At 35.9% G+C, this 18,464-nt stretch overlaps 1 long non-coding RNA gene across 1 annotated transcript; it reads left to right on the top strand.

Annotated features, from left to right (window-relative positions):
* The first annotated feature begins 15,825 nt into the window (after window positions 1-15,825).
* LOC135225054 (uncharacterized) lies at window positions 15,826-18,173 on the top strand. The gene is made up of 3 exons (XR_010316898.1): window positions 15,826-15,939; window positions 17,339-17,590; window positions 17,849-18,173. It is a non-coding gene; the product is annotated as an uncharacterized LOC135225054 (long non-coding RNA).
* Window positions 18,174-18,464: the final 291 nt, after the last annotated feature.

Genomic DNA, 18,464 nt, shown 5'->3' with positions numbered 1-18,464 from the left:
CGCACGCCACACATAGACACACGCGTTCAAATGAAAGTACTGTATACATCGCGCTGAGTTTCCGCAACCACCACCCCCGCCCTTCGAAGTAGCGTATGCAGTGCATCTTTAAAACTGTTGTCAGTACTCCAACCCCCTCGTCCTCCCTTCCCCCTCCGACCCTCTCTCCCTCCCTACCCTCCCTTGGCGCTCTTCATCATCCTCATACTCCTTCTCCTCCTCTTGCTCTTCAGAATCCACAAATCCCTCTCTCTTAAATTCAGATCAACAACCACCTACCCCTCCCACCCCTATAGCACCCAAACCCTTTTCCCCCTTTCTTGATGCAATGCAAGTGCTGTAGTACTAGTCGTGTCAGGGCATGACGTACTGCAAACGTCCCTGAAGAGGAAGTTGTAAGGAGCGGAAGGGAGCTGCGTTTATTTACGGGAAGGGAAGCGTCTATACAGTTTGGGAAGAAAAAGGCGTCCTTCCAGGAACTGCATCGACGTGGAGAGGGTGATGAAAGTCCATTGGACATGACAAAGGGGGGGTTACAGGGTGTGATGATAAAGCACTGGATCGAGGCACTCTTGATAACCAGCTACTTTCGAGTTTGGAAACTGCTGAAGATAAATTCCCCTATGACGAGGGTTACTATAATTAAATGTAGATATATATAAATAACATTTGGAGTGGTTGACTTCAGCATGCAGGCAATGTCTCACTTGTATTTTTTATATATACATAGGATTTACACTCATATATATCGGCCTACGTATATATAAAATGATAATTTTTTTTCACTGGATAGATATATTCTTGAATACTATAACTGGAAATTAACTGAGCGCACTGAGTTAAAGCTCTCAAGCAGAATTAAAAATCTAATTGTTCTCCAATGTTCAGTTCTCTCAATTAACAGTCAGTTATGTTATAGCATATCGTCAAGGTATAAATTACGCTTTCCCCATTTTACTTCTGCCAAGGATAATTTGCGTAGTTTCCCCTTGTATCGTTTTCCTAGTTGCTATCAGACATTGCTATGATATTCTTTAATTTTGATTAAGATATGCTACTTCGTAAGTATATTATTGTAAATGTAAACAGAATTAGATAAAAATCTAATTCAATACTATTTTCATGTTTTGAACACAGCCAAAATTATACAGGGTAAACCCCCCCCCCAAAAAAAAAAAAAAAATTTGTATAAATAACAAGAATTAAGGAAGCATACAACTTGTTGTGTGCTTCCTTATTTATCACGTTCAGAACAAAACATACCTATTACCGGTATAGGGGAATTATAGTGGCTGTGGTCAGAAACTTGTCCAACTCAATGTTTCTCACAAGGCAACAAAATTATAAGTCTACATTTCTTGGCCATCATACTACTTCCACTTTATAGTAAATCGTTTGTTAGAGTAATCACAAATCATGATGTATTTCTTACCACATGTCTTGTATGGAACAAATCTGTTTCAGTAGGCAACCTCTTTCTTTATTTTTTCCGATTTTTAGTTGGGTAAACGCAACTAAGTTTGAAAAAATTGCAAACAAATATATATGTACTTAGGGCACTTGCCTAATTGGTGCTACTTTACTCCAGAACAGTTATGGTGTCATATCGGGTTAACATCAAGTCTTTCAAAAAAGTTGCTAAGCAACCTCTACTTTGTACTTCATAGCCTAAAGAAGACACCAGATGAATTAAGGAAGGTAATTCTTTATCCAGTTACATCTGGGTCAAAAGGAAATCTTTAGCAAGTATAAGAACACCTTTCATAAACATCTACAGATGTATAGCCAAGATACTTAGAACCTTGTGTACCATATACCTAGATCTACATTTTTTTCAGCTCAACTGCCCAGTCCTTATTTACAAACTTCAAGATTACCTAATGTTTTGTTTCTTTTGTGTTGCCTATCATCAAAAGCTTTTCTGAGAAGACATATTCCATAATTGTTTTACTAACTGAAGTAAAAGAAGCGTGTAAAATGCTTATCTAATGTGACTCACATAACATCTATTGGTTTAAGTCATTGAAAACTGGCAAAATAGAATATATAAGCAATAGGTATAATTTGGTTGTATCGTACAGTTACTACAAAATAGATTCCAGACTTGTAAGATTGTTACCAATAACAGCATTCGTAATATTGCACTCCTAATTAAGATGTTTACATTAATGTCTGGAGATATGTACACAAGAGAGCAAAATACATCAGGGTCTATAATTTTTAACTATAAAAAAAAACCACTTTTTAATTTCGCAGCTCAATTTTTGAAATTTCAGGATAAATCTTTAGAGTTCAGATGAATCTGTAGATCTGGCAACACTGGCTGCAGACATGGTAATGGTAAGAAATACATGATGATTCAACTTGTACTGATATAATGCCAATAATAGTAGTTTTTTCTTAAGTCGACTGACCGTTATATTATTTATAATATTATTCCCCTCCAACATGAACAGAGGCCCAACATTATTTGTGTTTGAGAAGATGAATGATCAAAGTCCTTTGCCAGAGAGCTTACCAGGCACAGGGGACACGATGGCCTGGGATCCCCATGCGCAGGAACGATGATAACCTTTGCATTTGTGACCGACTCTGTCTTCCCATTTGGTAAATCAATTCTGCTATCAATATTTAAATTGAATAGAAAAAATTTACTTTTTAATTATTATCTCGATAATTAACGAATATTGTTCGAATTATTTGAATTTAACATAAATTATGTTTATAAGGAAAAATGATAAAAATAAATATGGCTAGTCATCGTAGTGATCCGAGAACTTACCGAGTTTCTGCATAAGGCGATATCTGCTCGCCTCAATCTTATCTTTTTCGTGCGTTTGCACTTGACTTGCACAATCTCAAAGTATTATGTAATCCTTGTCTTTTCATCTAAATCCTGAATATTAAACAAATTATAATGGGGAAGGTTTTTCCCCAAACTTCCAAAGTCCAAACCGCTACAAGTAAGGCAGTTTTACAAAACAGTTATATCCAAATAGGTTACCGATGATTCCATATGGACTACAAAGCGCCTCAGCGGTCGTGGTTGGAATGGTATTAGCGTCTCATCTCGGGGGTCGCCGGGGGGGGGTCGATTTTCGGCCGCGGCCGTTCCATTTAGGAGTGAGAGATGTGTATCACTGGTGACAGAAGTTCACTCTCGACGTGGTTCGGAAGTCACGTAAAGCTGTTGGTCCCGTTGCTGAATAACCACTGCTTCCATGCAACGTAAAAGCACCATACAAACAAACAATATGGACTACAAAACAAGGGAATCAAAGAAGTTACTTGGCTCTTATTAATACACGTCCAACTCAGATCAGAGTTTCACACAATCCAGAATTACTCTTACAATTTTTGGCCGCCATATTAGTACTCCCAGACTTCTTTGCGCTTTTTAGCAAATCGGTTGTTATAGTAAACTGAAAGTACGATGTATTTGTTAGCGTTTGTTTTGTATGGAACCAGCCTCTAATTGTTTCAGTAGATAACATTCTTTTATTTATATTGAATCCTGCATATAGTGTAGAACACATTCTGTCGACTAGACTTTTAGTGATGTAAAACGTAAAAAAAGTTTGATAACATTTTAAACATTAATGTATTGTCCATTTGCCTGATTGATGCTACTTTACTCCAGACCAGTTATAGTGTCACCATGGTTAACATAAGTCTTGGAAGGTAATTTCTAATCAGTCTTGACTCTGTGACAACACTCCAAATATCAGACTTAACTCTGTAAGCCAAACGTAGACACCAGATGAATAATAAGGTTGCTAATTCAGTATCCAATTTTATCAGTCAAAAGGAGTTTTTTTTTAAAATGTAAATCTGAGATGCAGCTTTCATTAAAAAAATCCTTACGTTTGGCCTAAAATATTTAAACTTCAGCGTTTCATATACGTATATAGCTTCATTTCTCAGCCCGGTCCTTTCTTTGACACCAAGATACATTTCGTCCAAAGGTTTGCAGTTTTCAGTTTTCCTGATCTTTATTTTCTGTGGTCGTTTCCAATCAACATAAGCCTTTCTTGTTTGACGAGCTGAAACAACAGAAATTTTTAAAACAAACTGAAGTGAGTCAGATTGCATTTGTTTGTTATTGAAAACTGACAAAAAAATTATTAAAACCAGGTATATAGTTTAGTTAAATGGTTACTTAGTCTCTGCAAAATAGATTCCAGACTTGTAAGCAAGTCACCCAGAACAGCAAAACTGCTTGGTACTCCTATTTCACAGGTCAGTTCTAGAAATCAAAGACGAGAATGGTAAAAAATATGTAGATCTCGCCCATGTTATAGAAAAAATATATAAAAATAATTAGAAATCTGTATTGATTTCAGATTTATCTGTAGTTCTGGCAACACAATTGAGCCTCAAGTTACCAGTTATCTTTTATACACTTATCTATCATGACCGCTTCAGTGCACTACGCTAGCCAGAAAGACCATGAATAAATTGACATCTCAACCAGTCTCCTTCCTGCCTCCTTAGGCGAAAGTGACCCACGAAACATGAACCATAAATCAGAGGTCGGAAGCCGATGATGTTATACACATGAATATTAAATCGTTTCTGGGTTATGATTGAAAGCAGCGTCTCATATTGACATTCATTTCGGTGATGACGCAAAGTCAACCTCTTTTGTTTTCACCGACTTTCAATGTTGGTAGATATTACTATGATTCGCTAATTGACTTTGAAAATTTTGATGGAAAACGTAAAACGCTCTTCGGCCTACGATTTTTCTTTTCAATCTAAGAATATTCGAGATCTGTCTCACGTCAAACATCGACTTTGATTTTAGGTCACGCTTCTATGCAAATTCCTCACCTGCATCAATTTTTGGAATTGAAAGCAGATGCACACCTGGTGCGTCTGGAGGGAAACAAGAAACTGATTCAATCCTTCTTACCAGAATGCCTCAAAGGACAAACGAATAGAAGAATGTATTCAAAGAAGGAAGACTTTCTTATGTGGACTGATTCTATCGGAGGAAATTACCTTTGCAGGTTAGTAAATAATAATAATAATAATAATAATAATAATAATAATAATAATAATAATAATAATAATAACAACAAGAAAGGCTTATGTTGATTGGAAACGACCACAGAAAATAAAGATCAGGAAAACTGAAAACTGCAAACCTTTGGACGAAATGTATTTTGGTGTCAAAGAAAGGACCGGGCTGAGAAATGAAGCTATATACGTATATGAAACGCTGGAGTTTAGATATTTTAGGCTAAACGTAAGGATTTTTTTTAATGAAAGCTGCATCTCAGATTTACATTAGAAAAAAAAAAAAACTCCTTTTGACTGATAAAATTGGATACTGAATTAGCAACCTTATTATTCATCTGGTGTCTACGTTTGGCTTACAGAGTTAAGTCTGATATTTGGAGTGTTGTCACAGAGTCAAGACTGATTAGAAATTACCTTCCAAGACTTATGTTAGCCATGGTGACACTATAACTGGTCTGGAGTAAAGTAGCATCAATCAGGCAAATGGACAATACATTAATGTTTAAAATTTTATCAAACCTTTTTTGCGTTTTACATCACTAAAAGTCTAGTCGACAAAATGTGTCCTACACTATATGCAGGATTCAATATAAATAAACGAATGTTATCTACTGAAACAGTTAGAGGCTGGTTCCATACAAAACAAACGCTAACAAATACATCGTACTTTCAGTTTACTATAACAACCGATTTGCTAAAAAGCGCAAAGAAGTCTGGGAGTACTAATATGGCGGCCAAAAATTGTAAGAGTAATTCTAGCTTGTGTGAAGCACTGATCTGAGTTGGGCGTGTATTAATAAGCGCCAAGTGACTTCTTTGATTCACTTGTTTTGCAGTCCATATGGAATCATCGGTAACCTAATTTGATTTAACTGTTTTGTGAAACTGCCTTACTTGTAGCGGTTTGGACTTAGGAATTTTGGGGAAAAACCCTCGCCGTTACTAGTATTTGTTCAACATTCAGGATTTACTTGTAAAGACACGAATTACAGAAATCTTTGCGTTAGGGTAAGTCAAGTGCAAACGCACGACAAAGATAAGACTTGAGATCACGGCGTTGAGTCTAAATGTTTTACGACCACTGCGATGACTAGCCGTATTTATTTTTATAATTTTTCCTTATAAAGACAATTTATGTTAAATTCAAATATTCGAACAATATTCGGTAATTATCGAGATAATATTTAAAAAGTAAATTTTATCTATTCAATTTAAATATTGACAGCAGAATTGATTTACCAAATGGAAAGACAGAGTCAGTCACAAATGCAAAGGTTATTATCGTTCCCGCGCATAGGGATCCCAGGCCATCGTGTCCCCTGTGCCTGGTAAGCTCTGATTCCTGACCTCTGGCAAAGGACTTTGATCATTCATCTTCTCAAACGCAAATAATGTTGGGCCTTTGTTCATGTTGGAGGGGAATAATATGATAAATAATATAATGGTCAGTCGACTTAAGAAAAAACTACTATTATTGGCATTATATAAGTACAAGATGAATGGATAGGTATCAAGACCTGAAAATAGAAATAAGAAGGGTATGGGATATGCCAGTGGAAATTGTACACATAATCATAGGAACATTAGGCACGATCCCAAGATCCCTGAAAAAGAATCTGGAAAAACTAGAGGCTGAAGTAGCTCCAGGACTCGTGCAAAAGAGTGTGATCCTAGAAACGGCGCACATAGAATAAGAGTGATGGACTCCTAAGGAGGCAGGATGCAACCGGGAACCCCACACTGTAAATACCACCCAGTCGAATTGGAGGACTGAATAATGCTGAAGCAGCAATTATTTTTAACAAAACCTGTTTACGAGAGGGTCTCCTTCCGAAATAATAATAATGATAATAATAATAGGAACACTAGGCACGATCCCAAGATCCCTGAAAAGGAATCTAGAAAAACTAGAGGCTGAAGTAGCTCCAGGACTCATGCAGAAGAGCGTGACCTAGAAACGGGACACCTATTAAGAAAAATGATGGACTCCTAAGGAGGCAGGATGCAACCCGGAACCCCACACAATAAATACCACCCAGTCGAATTGGAGGACTGTCATAGACACAAAATAAATAAATAAATAAAAAATAAATAAATAAAAAATAGAATAAAATAAATAAATAAAATATAATAATAATGATAATGAACTTGCTGATGATTAAGCTAAGAAAGGATGTGGAATGGATGCTGTGAATATAACTGTGTTCTGAGTATCATCAAAAGAATAAGATCTGAAATGGGATAAACTAGACAACAGTGGGAAATGGATGTTGCACGGAAAATTTTGAATAATGGTGGTGGTGATCGCCAACATTATGGTCAGGCAATGATGACACATTTGCAGTGAGACTACGCTTAGGATATAGTTATTACTGGCAGTATATTGAAGAAAGTGGTAGTAATGTTGCAGATATGGTATGTTATCTAATAAAATGGTGACATAAGTATGAAATTTTGAAAAAACTCAATAAATTTGACATTGGGATTTGATGTGTAATTCTTCTTGTAGGTGGTGTGTAATTTTTGTGACTCATTAGGGTAGTAATGAATCAGCCTGCACAATATACTATTGTAGAAAATTCTCTTGTTAGAGAAGTTTTAGAGTGGGCCTGTTAGCATGCTAACTAACAAGCTCCTTTTGATGTGTCATGTATATCAATAAACAATTTGAATTTGAATGATAATAATGCTAATACGAATATTCACTGTGTTGAGGTCAAAATTTTCTTCAGTTAATATTTGCAAAAAGTTGTCCAGAGTGGTTCCAGCAGGAGTTAACCAATCAAAAACATTCTTTTTTCAATCTGAAAATCTCAGTGGTCGAGATTTCGAAGTGTGAGTGTGTGAGTGTGTGTGTGTGTGTGTGTGTGTGTTTTCTGAAAGCAGATAGTACCAACTCTGGACAGTGGACCCTTTTTCGACCAGTGTGCCTTGAGTGTTGAAAGTGTACAGACCTTGTACACTGAACTTGAAAAATTTACCGGGATAAATTTGAGGCCTTAATTTTTGGGAGCGGTTATTAGAAAATCCTCGCTCTGATCAGGAGCACCATTGGATAAATAATAATATAATTGAGTACGAGGACGTCATGAATGACAAAAAGGGCTTTACAGTAATGATGATTAGCAGCCAGAGCAGAAGGACACGGGACTATCAGCCTTATCCCATATTGAAGTGCTCGTTGCAGGCAAGACCTGAGTGTTGTTTTCGTCAGTTGTTTATGTTTATTGCTTACAACACTCCTGATGACCGTTGGTGACAGTCATATCAACCACGTAAAATGTAGCGATTTACCACTCAACTTTTACATATGATACTTAAGTGTTTATATTACTATGATTATTATTTTAGTTTTTATGTAGTTGCTGTTATTATTATTATTGTCAAAAATTGCCATTTATTCGCCTTGAATAAAATTTCCCAGTTTCTATGAAAATACGTTATATGATTATTTTGCTCCACAGAAGTAGTTTTATTATATTAACTATAGCAATGAGTTGGTATAAATTAGTACATTGATATTCAAAGTAATAAACCACTTTTTTTGCATATTTTGTCCATCTCTATAAAATTAGATGACGTATAATTACAGTGTTGTCAAACTTCTTCCTGTGGGGACTATATATATTATTTTCTTAATGTAAGGGCACATGCCAGTAATTTATGCTTGCCTTCTGGACGAAACCCCTTTTTTTTGTATGTTGGGTTACGATTAAAGCACTTGATGTTTATTTTTAAATTGATGTTTGTTACGTAACCCTGTAATTTTGTAGATGTGACAACTGTGTTATGCAATATACTCCTCCCGAGTTTTCTTCTAGGGTGGAAAGGTGAAGTTCTCGGAAATTAGCATCTGACTCCACGAAGGCAAGTAAAAGAAGATATTCTTGTAAGATCCAGCCACATCACCTCGTGAATTGTCGTCGCCATTGCAGTAACTTCTTCATTAAGATATTCAGAGATCCTGTTTGCCATTTATGTTTTATTTCTATCGAAGTAACGTAACGTTTTGTTAATAATTTTTTCAGTAATGTGTTAGTTTTCTTGCTTCTTAACGTAATTTGAATAATTGTTCTGTTCTTTAAATATTAATTATATGTGTTAAACCTTTAAATGCATCTTTGTGAACCCGTGTGGCATCACCCAAAAAGAATTGGTGCAGGAAATACAGTTGATTGTTTCTTAACTGCACTTTTGTTGAATAAAATGCAAGGTTTCTTGACTTGAGGTAAGTTAGTAAACTCCTCAGCACTGTAACTTGGTCTCATTCAAAGCAAGTGCAGGAGGGCTTAAGGTTGAATGAAATCGTACCGAATGTGGCCCTAAAATTCAGTTTAGTTTCACCACGTATTATTATTATATTATGAGGCAACAAAAATATATTAAAATCTCAAGTATATGAAGATATTAACTGCCGTTACAAAAAACACTTGGACAAATATGAATAACAATAAAAATTAGTATTCGTCGTATTTCAACGGACATGAAAAGTAGTCTCAAAACATCCGACTGTAGGAGCTCCCCTAACACAGTTACACCACAAAACCATGCAGCCCAAGTGTGTGTTTCTCTCTCTCTCTCTCTCTCTCTTTTAAATTTAGACACAGGGTCCTGGTATTGCACAGCGGGAGAAATGGGTAATTTGCAATATAGGGTGTAGCCTAGTACTACGTCCTCCTACCAAGATCCATACCACTTCTCACTTGATACTCCTCTGTCAAGAGGTACACTACATGTTACATAACCCATTGGAACATCATGAATCATTAATGTCCAGCGTATTACAGCTTAATACTATGTCTTGTAGCTAATAATAGTTCACTTACTGTCACAGTGAAACCGCAAAAATTAGATGCGCGTGCTTTCCTTTTCAGAAATTCGCGGGCCTTGTTGGCGTTACCAAAACCACTTAGCAAAAAGACTCAGATCACTTACTTTTCAGTTTTAACCATTGTAGTATTTTCTAAAAATTGTTTAGGTTATATTATTATGTAGCTAATTATAGTTTAGACAAATAAAAACTTTTAATGAGATCTTTTAAAATAAAAAGACAATAGTCTTTTCGTAAAAATTGCCAGCTGATGAGAGAGCAGACGACCGTTTTGCAGGGAAATAATTAAATAATTCAATGATTGAAATACATATGCCTTCATTGTAGTATCTCAAATTTACTATATTTCGGCCTCAATATATCTTAACTATGGTAAGATTTTAGCTGTAAAATACCTCATATCAATAGCCTTCAAGTTACGTTTTTCCAAAAGTTGCCTGTCATCACTTTAATTTTAACTCCCTGAATAATTTCTGTAATATCCACTGACTAATAGTCATTGTAAACGAGTAATATTTGATGGCATATTAATACTGTGAACTAAACAGGGAGGCATTTCACACTACACTCCTAATATCATAGACCATACTTGCAAGATATTTCCAGTTACTGTGACTATCATTTCCCCCCCTATAGGCTTTAAATAATCTAATTTTGAGTAATTCATGTGCCTACATATATAATATAGTACATATCTATTATCCATTCAATCCAGTTTTACCTCTTTAAACAATATTGTATTTACATATTAGTCTTGTTTCCCCTTTTGAATGATGTCTGCGTATTGTTTTACAGAGCAACTTTGTAAAAACCTCCCAACATAGCTCATTTTTTAGTAAAAATGTAATGTTAAGAGCTTAATATTTATGAATATATACCATAAATTTGATTGAATGTTTTTACAATTCTCTGTATTAAGAATTTTAATGTTGTGAGTGTTTTACTATTTGATATTGTAACACTTTTACTATTCGTCAGAATGCTTGTTTTACCAAACATAGATAGCAGAATATCTTCAAGGTTTCTCGTTCTTAACTAAAATACACCATTATTATTACCTATTAGTATAAAATAAAGGAAAAACCTTAATTTTATCTTAAAATGAATTTGTGTTTTCCATTAAAAATATTTCTTTAAAAGATTTTTTTTATACTTAGCAATAGTTATATATTTTAAGAAGCCTGAAGTGTGACAGGTGCTATGTCATGTTTTTAATTTGATTTCTTATTAAAGTTTTTGCCATAGAAATGAGTAGTCTTTAGAACTACATAAAATAAAAATCAATTCCATATATACAGACTATATTACCCTGGTAAAGTATCTAAGATTTTATGTAAAATCGAAGGTTACGTCAGAAGTGTAAACAAATCGAGTTGCCAATTACTATTAGTTATTATTTTTAAAAAATATCATAGCTGCTATAACTGTCAATAGATGGCAATAGCGGTTTTCTTTCCTCACAAGCTGCTGACACTCATATAATCGAAGACATAAAATGCAAGAAATTGTTAGAAAGTTTGGATAACATATATTATTTCTTAAAGTACTAATCTATGATATAATAGCAGATAAATGTAATATTTTAGAGTAATTATTCCGCCCCATCCTTTTTTATTCCCGGTTGGTTTGATGTTTACCTCTGCTTCTCAGACATCGACAACAAACGTGGTAATCAAGGATGACTTTGGAAGTTTCCTGTTTACGTAGTTTAACTTTATTTTTTGTGGATGTTTGTGTAATCTTTATTTTTATTCAGTCGTAGTTACTATATATACTTTTTGTCGACGAATTAATGTTATAATATTATTCCTTTTGGGGGCGTAGCGACGTCACCAGTTATACGGCCAGTATGTCAGTGCAAATCATCATTCATGTCACTAGATGATAGATGTTCTCGATGTTCGCGTGATCAGACATTGTTCTGGGTATTTGACCGTTCTTCGTCATTATAAGGCATGGAAGTCCCACAAAGTCGCGTCCAGGATTCCACGGACGTTATGAATTCGATATATGTAGATTAAAGAGGTATGTAAAGTCAAACTTGCTGAAAAGTAAAAAAAAAAAAAAAAAAAGGTTTTGTGATACTAGTGTTACCCAGACTTGAAGTTCAGGTATTCCCCCATAATGGTATCATACCTCGTGGTCCTGTAAGTTACAGGTATTTTTTATTTTTTTTAGCGGAGCTGCATCATGCATGTTGTTTCAGTGCCTTTGGAGGTTATGCCTATAAACATATGTTGCAGAATGCAAAGTAGGTTCCCCCACCGTCAGGTTACGGTCACAACTTCCTTATTCACTCTGAAATGCTTAGTAGCTATACTAGCTAATAAAAATGCCCACTAGGCCTACAGTACCCTTTATCTACTGTGCATTCTCTCCAAAATATGGCCGTTAGAGCGCTCTGATAGATACGTACCTATACTTTGTTTTTGTTTTTTTTATCTGTCCATCCGCCTGTGGTGTTTTTGTATGGTAACACTGCGTCCCGGGCTTTAAATAGTTACGCTGTGTGTAAGTTTTAGGTAAATAAAAGGATATCTGGGGTGTACATTTGCAACTGAAAAGTGTTTTAATAATTTACTTTATGAGAATTACACCGTTAATATTCGAAATAGGATATTATTATAATCGTTGAATGTAACTATATCAAGCCCGGGACGCAGTGTTACCATACAAAAACGCCACAGGCGGATGGACAGATGGTAAAAAACAGAGTATAGCTTAATGTATCCTTGGGTGTCTAATATAGGCTATAGCATATAACTAGGTTAACACTCATGTCCATCAAGACTGCCAAAAATTACGAAATCCTACCCAAGCAATTGACAATATTCAGGGTTAAATAGCTGGGCAACAGTGAATTTTCAGTATATTTTTATATGCTTTAAATGTTAATCATTTGAAGGTGACTTATGACCAAGTAGCTGCATGTAAAATCTTTACGAACAGGTTATTGGTATGGCAGCCATATCCCTGATTCCGATAAGTATAGTTACGACTGTGAATTGCGCATGCGCGAACCCTTGTTTTAACGCGGCACCTCCTCGCCTCGGGCATATTAGTGACAGCAAGAAATTGACGCCCTAGCAACGTGAACTGTGTAATAATACATCAGTTTTCGCTGAAAAACACGTTTTCAGGTTTCAACGAGCTGAAAAAAGCTTCCAGAAATTGCAAATCCGTAGGTTACGAACGATTGAATCGGCCCTGAAAAGAGTTCCGAAGTGATTCAACGAAGATTTGAAGCTTAGCTAGTAAGGTAGTGCAGCAGTCAGTAGTGCGTCCAATATGGGAAACATGCTGTTAATATATACCTGATTTGGATGATTAAGCTACTTACGATTGATTAGGCCGTTTACCAGAGGATCGACTTTGGTAGTTTTCCTTACTACCATGAATACAGCAGAGCACGATTTCTGTGTACTTCGTCTTCTTGGAATCTCCTCTTCGGAGCTCTTTTCAAATTTCAGGACCGATTCGATCGTTCGTGACCTACGGATATACAATTTCTGGAAGTTTGACTCTTTATACGTCTGTTGCTTTGTACAGCTCGTTGAAACCTGAAAACATCTGTTTTTCAACGGAACCTGGTGTATTATTACACAGTTCAGAGGAGACTCAAAGAAGATTTGAAGTACACAGATACATTAGTTTACTTTTATTTTTCATGTATACAGAGAAAATCTAGGTGTAGTTAAGTATTATTGTGATTTTTTATATTTTCATTTACTGCCAAAATGTTTTGTTGCTTTGGTGATGACAGTATGGGGCTTCACTTTGACATTTTGAATTGAACATGTTCAGTGAAACAATTCAGTTCGACTATTATTACTACTGTCTCGGATCTTCTAGTGCCGTACCTATGGCTGTTAGCAATAGTGTACGGCAACTGCTGCATGATTAGCAAACTGCCGTACCTACAGCAACTTAGTAGCGCAATACGGCACCGACAGAATCTGACGTACCCCTACTTAATGTTATTTGTACGGCAGGAAGTCTGTAACTGACGCATGCGCTATTCACTGCCGTACCAATATCTATCGCAATCAGGGATACGGCTGCCGTACCAATATCCTGTGCCAAATCTTTAATATATGGAGAACTGGTACTTCAAGTACAAATATACCACCAAAACTGCCAAGGATTTTCTAATTTTCAGTCCCATACAAATAGAAAATTATTTTACCTCTTGCCTAATTAAATTACTTTGCATCGAGAGAATTGCTTAACCTAAGAATGGAATATATTCAGGCCTAAGACTGCCTGAATATAGTCCATTCTTAGATATGGAAATATGTATTTGTGTTGTTTTATGATGATGGGTTAGGAGTCTATGGAGCTCCTGGCCAGGTCAAAGCATGTCAACCTAGGTTAAGGTCAAATTAGGATGTATCCCAATTGAAGTATGTCACTGATCAAATTTCAAGCTGGTCATAAATGTAATATATAGCCAAGTTTTGTCAATTTTTGGTCAGTAACCCAAAAAATTATCATGCACCACTCTACTGCACTTACTATATCAAGATTTTCAGTAGGCTTGCCAGCCTAGTAGAATCTTAAGTAAGGAATGGATAATGTTGAAAGAAATGCCAACATTGCAAGGTTTAGGATGGGAAATAGTATGTAGCCTAGAACCTCGGAATAGGATGAAAATATTAATATGAAAGTATACTAGTATATAAATATTTTTAAACATTTATTTGCAAGTACTATAAAATTTCAAAATGTTTTGTTTAGCCTTTGAGCAGCCTCTTTCCAAAATCATACTTTAGATGGGAGGATCAGATTTGACGATTTTCATTCCCACCTGTATGATTGTCTGGGCGGTGAGGGTACTTCTATGTGTGCTATTCCATGGCTGGGCTATATAATAACCTTGAAGCCATGAGGGTTACATGGCATCTGTGTTTTAACTGCACAGTTGGCAGGTAGAGTTAGTGCCTCCCATTGAAAAAATAAATGGGGAAGCTGTCAAGGCATGTAGCCATAGTTTTGCAGAAATTTATCAGTCAGATGACTGTGATGAGTAAATATGTATTAGGGGTGGCATATATTAATGAGTTGTACAATGTATGTAGGGTCATGACTTGGATCCATTTGATCTTCAAACCAACCTGCCAAGTGCACAATAAGAAATTTGTGTATTTCAGAATGTTGTACAGCTATTATACTGTACTGCATTGATGTTGAACACAGTTCATATGTCATGAGCCACTTAGGAAACTGAGAATCAGTCCTAAGTTCCTTTGCACGCACTAGATGTATGTAGCTTAATTAGTGCTCCTTAATGATGTCTGTTCAGTCTCAGGGTCATGCGTAGTAGTACGTAACTCCATAAGGTTTCTTGGACATAAGAATAAGAATGTTATACTTTGAAGGTATGCCTCATCTTTGCTGTCAGGTATAACAACCCAGTCACAAACTATTGATGAGCATTTCTTTTATGGTCTGACATGTCCTCTCTATTGGGACTTCTCTCAAGTCCCAATGAAGGAGGCTTATAACACTGGAAATTGCTTGCAGGGTATGTTAATGTTGTGATGCTCATGGTGAGCATCACGTCATTAACATAACTTTGTAGTGGATTTGGTATGAAGAAGAAAGTGAGGATTAGATTGCTCAACACTGAAGGGTATCATGTATTTTTGTAAATTTTTTAGCATTTTAACTGGAGCTGGAAGAAGTTTATAAAGTCCACAAGTCATGCTGGTTGTAAGTTGGTGAATACCGTGTTGATGACTTCCTTGTTGAGGTTTAAATATTTTCAATAGACAGTGTAACTTAGTATATAGATTGCTCTGTGTTAGAAATGTTTGCACAGTTTTAATCATCATTATGTAAATAGTTATCTAAAGAAAATACAAAGTTCCAGGAAGAAGTTTTCAAACTTTTTGTGATCATAGTTTTAAATAAAAAAAAAAAAAAGACCAAATTGCAGTGTTGAAATTATTATTTCTCTCATTCATTACAGGGCAGTCTTGAAGAAATGAAATGTCTTGTTCAACAATTGCAGACTATAATGATGAAGAAAAGTTGTTGTACCTATTTGGATGCAAGCAAATTCTGTCATTAATGCAGTTGCTGTGAGTGTTTATCATTATTCTCTTAATTGGTTATTGCTGTTGTAAGGTATATGAGACCACTGAAAAATATATCAGGAGCGTCATATGGCTCACCTAAAGGCTCTTAGAAAAAGAAGTGGCATCACTTGGGGGATTACTTTTTTGTCGATAAGAGATGTCCAGGTGAATGGGTAACCCAAGGCCTATGCAAAGGTCACACCTGAGACATAGAGGATCCAATAGACCTTCCTCATGAAAGCAAAGCGATGTTAGTTGTCATGGATAACTGGTGATGAAATGGGAATTCCAGTGGTTGGCAGTGGAGGATACAAAATTAACAGCCAAAGTTATTAGCAGATGTATTAGGGATGATATAGAGAAGTGATTTGTACTGTACAATCTATGCAGGTTTATGGCTTTAATCCCTTTCAACTTCAAACCAAACTTGTGATCTGAGACATTCATTTTAGCTTTGATCAGATCACATAGTCCTTGACCCTTCCCAGACACATTATTTTATTATGACTGTACTAGATTAGTAACTCTTTGTGGCACCTCTGTCCTTGTAGTATTCTTTACCACCACTACTTTAGAATTGTTTTGCGTTTCTGAGGCACACTTCTCATCCCTCATGATGGTCACTTCACTCGCAGTTATCAAACTTCTCCATAATGGTTTCCTTGGTTTAATTTATCACCCCTGTTAAGAATAATTCCTTTGGGAGCCTTATGAGAATCAATAAACTGGATTCCATGGTTTTGTTAGATTATTTTAATGGTATCAATAATATGGATTAAGGATAGTAAGGACCTATTACTTTGTGCCATATTCTTCGGAAGCTTGAATTTCAAGTCAGTGGCCCGCCCATGTAGGCTTGCTACATGCGAATGGGGTTCCTATACTATTCTGAATAATAATAAGTAATTTGAGCTGTGATTGAATCACAAGCGAGTTAATCCTGTAAGCCGTTTATTCATTCAGTGGTAGGTACTGAAATTCATGCTGCCAAGTCAAGGTCAAGGCAGGTAGTTTCCTTTTGTGAACTCTTCTCATTTTTTATTAATTTCCATGAGGTTGGTTGAGCAAAGCTTACATGTGGGATGAAAGTTGGGGTAAGGTAAACTAGAAGAGTTGTAAAGGAAGCAAAGAAGGAAGTGGAACATGAGATGCAGAAAGAGACTCGAAAAATTGTGCAATGAACTTAAGGAAATACTTTGGACAGGATGTAATTTTTGCTTTAAATTACTATATTTTTTCATACTCTTAACAATTTGTATGACAAAGCATTTTTCATAACTGGATTAGCAAAGCATTACATGCTAGATCATGCATTTCTTTTTGGTTGGACTACTGTAGATGACACTGAAGAAAATGTTTCGTAGTGTTTTTTGACTGAAAATTGCTTTTCCTTTGTTACCAGTGTGGTGTCTTGAGTTGGTTTTCCCTGGACTTCACACTGTGATGATTCTGAGTTCAAGCTCCATTTGTGGCTGGAATGGTCTCATTGGCAACAACCTTGCTGCCTCTTGAGTTGGGGAAGGGCTGCGCAGTATCGGTATACCTGCTGAGTTATCACCAAAATTATCCTTTGCCTCTGCTGCCCATGAATGACTTTTAGACCTCAACACTAATATAGTTGTCCAACAGCTATAACATTGCATTGCTCTTTCAGGTGAGTCTTAGTTAGAAACAGAGTTGAATGGTCTGGTTTAATTAATGTATAATGCTTATACTAATGATGATAATTGTAATCATCTTTCATTATGAAAAAGTTTAATATGTATATGAGTATCCTTAAGAAAATCAAATCATTATTGCTTTAAGAGATTCTTATCTTGTGAAACATAAGTAAACTGTATGTTTTAGATTCTTCAAAAATATAAAAAGTGTGAAATTTACAATCTGATACTAAATTACGAATGCATTTCAGGCTCCCCAGTTCATCATGACAGAGTCTTTGAGAAATATATCTGCAATATGAGGAGTTTTTGAGATACATCTGCAATATGAAGAGTGGATTCATCTGCATTTTTCAACTGCTGCTTTCCTTTTGATGGATTCTCTCTCACCATGTAACAAATTTGCTCAAGTGTACAATTCATGAAAGTTATAAACCTTTTATTTTTACTTGTGCCTTGGCTTTCAGGAATGCCGGAGAAACTGGGTACTTCGACAGATAGTGAAACTTAACAGAATAGTGTTCAACAGTGTGCTGCATGCACTCCCCACCTACTTCTTCCCCCTTCCCCCATTAGTGTAAGTTCCTTTTCTACCCTTTTAGTTGCTTTGAACCCCTGCTGTTGCTCCTTGCACATTTGATGTGTTAAGAGTTCTTTTCTGACTACATTTGTCCCCACCTCTTGTTATATCAAATGGGGTCTTCAGATAACCACTTTTCTCAGTTCTAAAGTCAATAAAAACCAACTCAAGTCCAGGGCCATTGTCTGTTGTTGCAAGGTATTCAGGTACGTATATATATTTTCATATTTTGCCTTTGTATGTCCTTGTCTTGAGATTTCATTTGACCGGCCTGCCACTTTCTTATT

The sequence above is a fragment of the Macrobrachium nipponense genome, chromosome 12 (genome assembly GCF_015104395.2).
Source record: "Macrobrachium nipponense isolate FS-2020 chromosome 12, ASM1510439v2, whole genome shotgun sequence".
Lineage (NCBI taxonomy): Eukaryota > Metazoa > Arthropoda > Malacostraca > Decapoda > Palaemonidae > Macrobrachium > Macrobrachium nipponense.
This window is presented reverse-complemented; position numbering and strand designations above follow the sequence as displayed.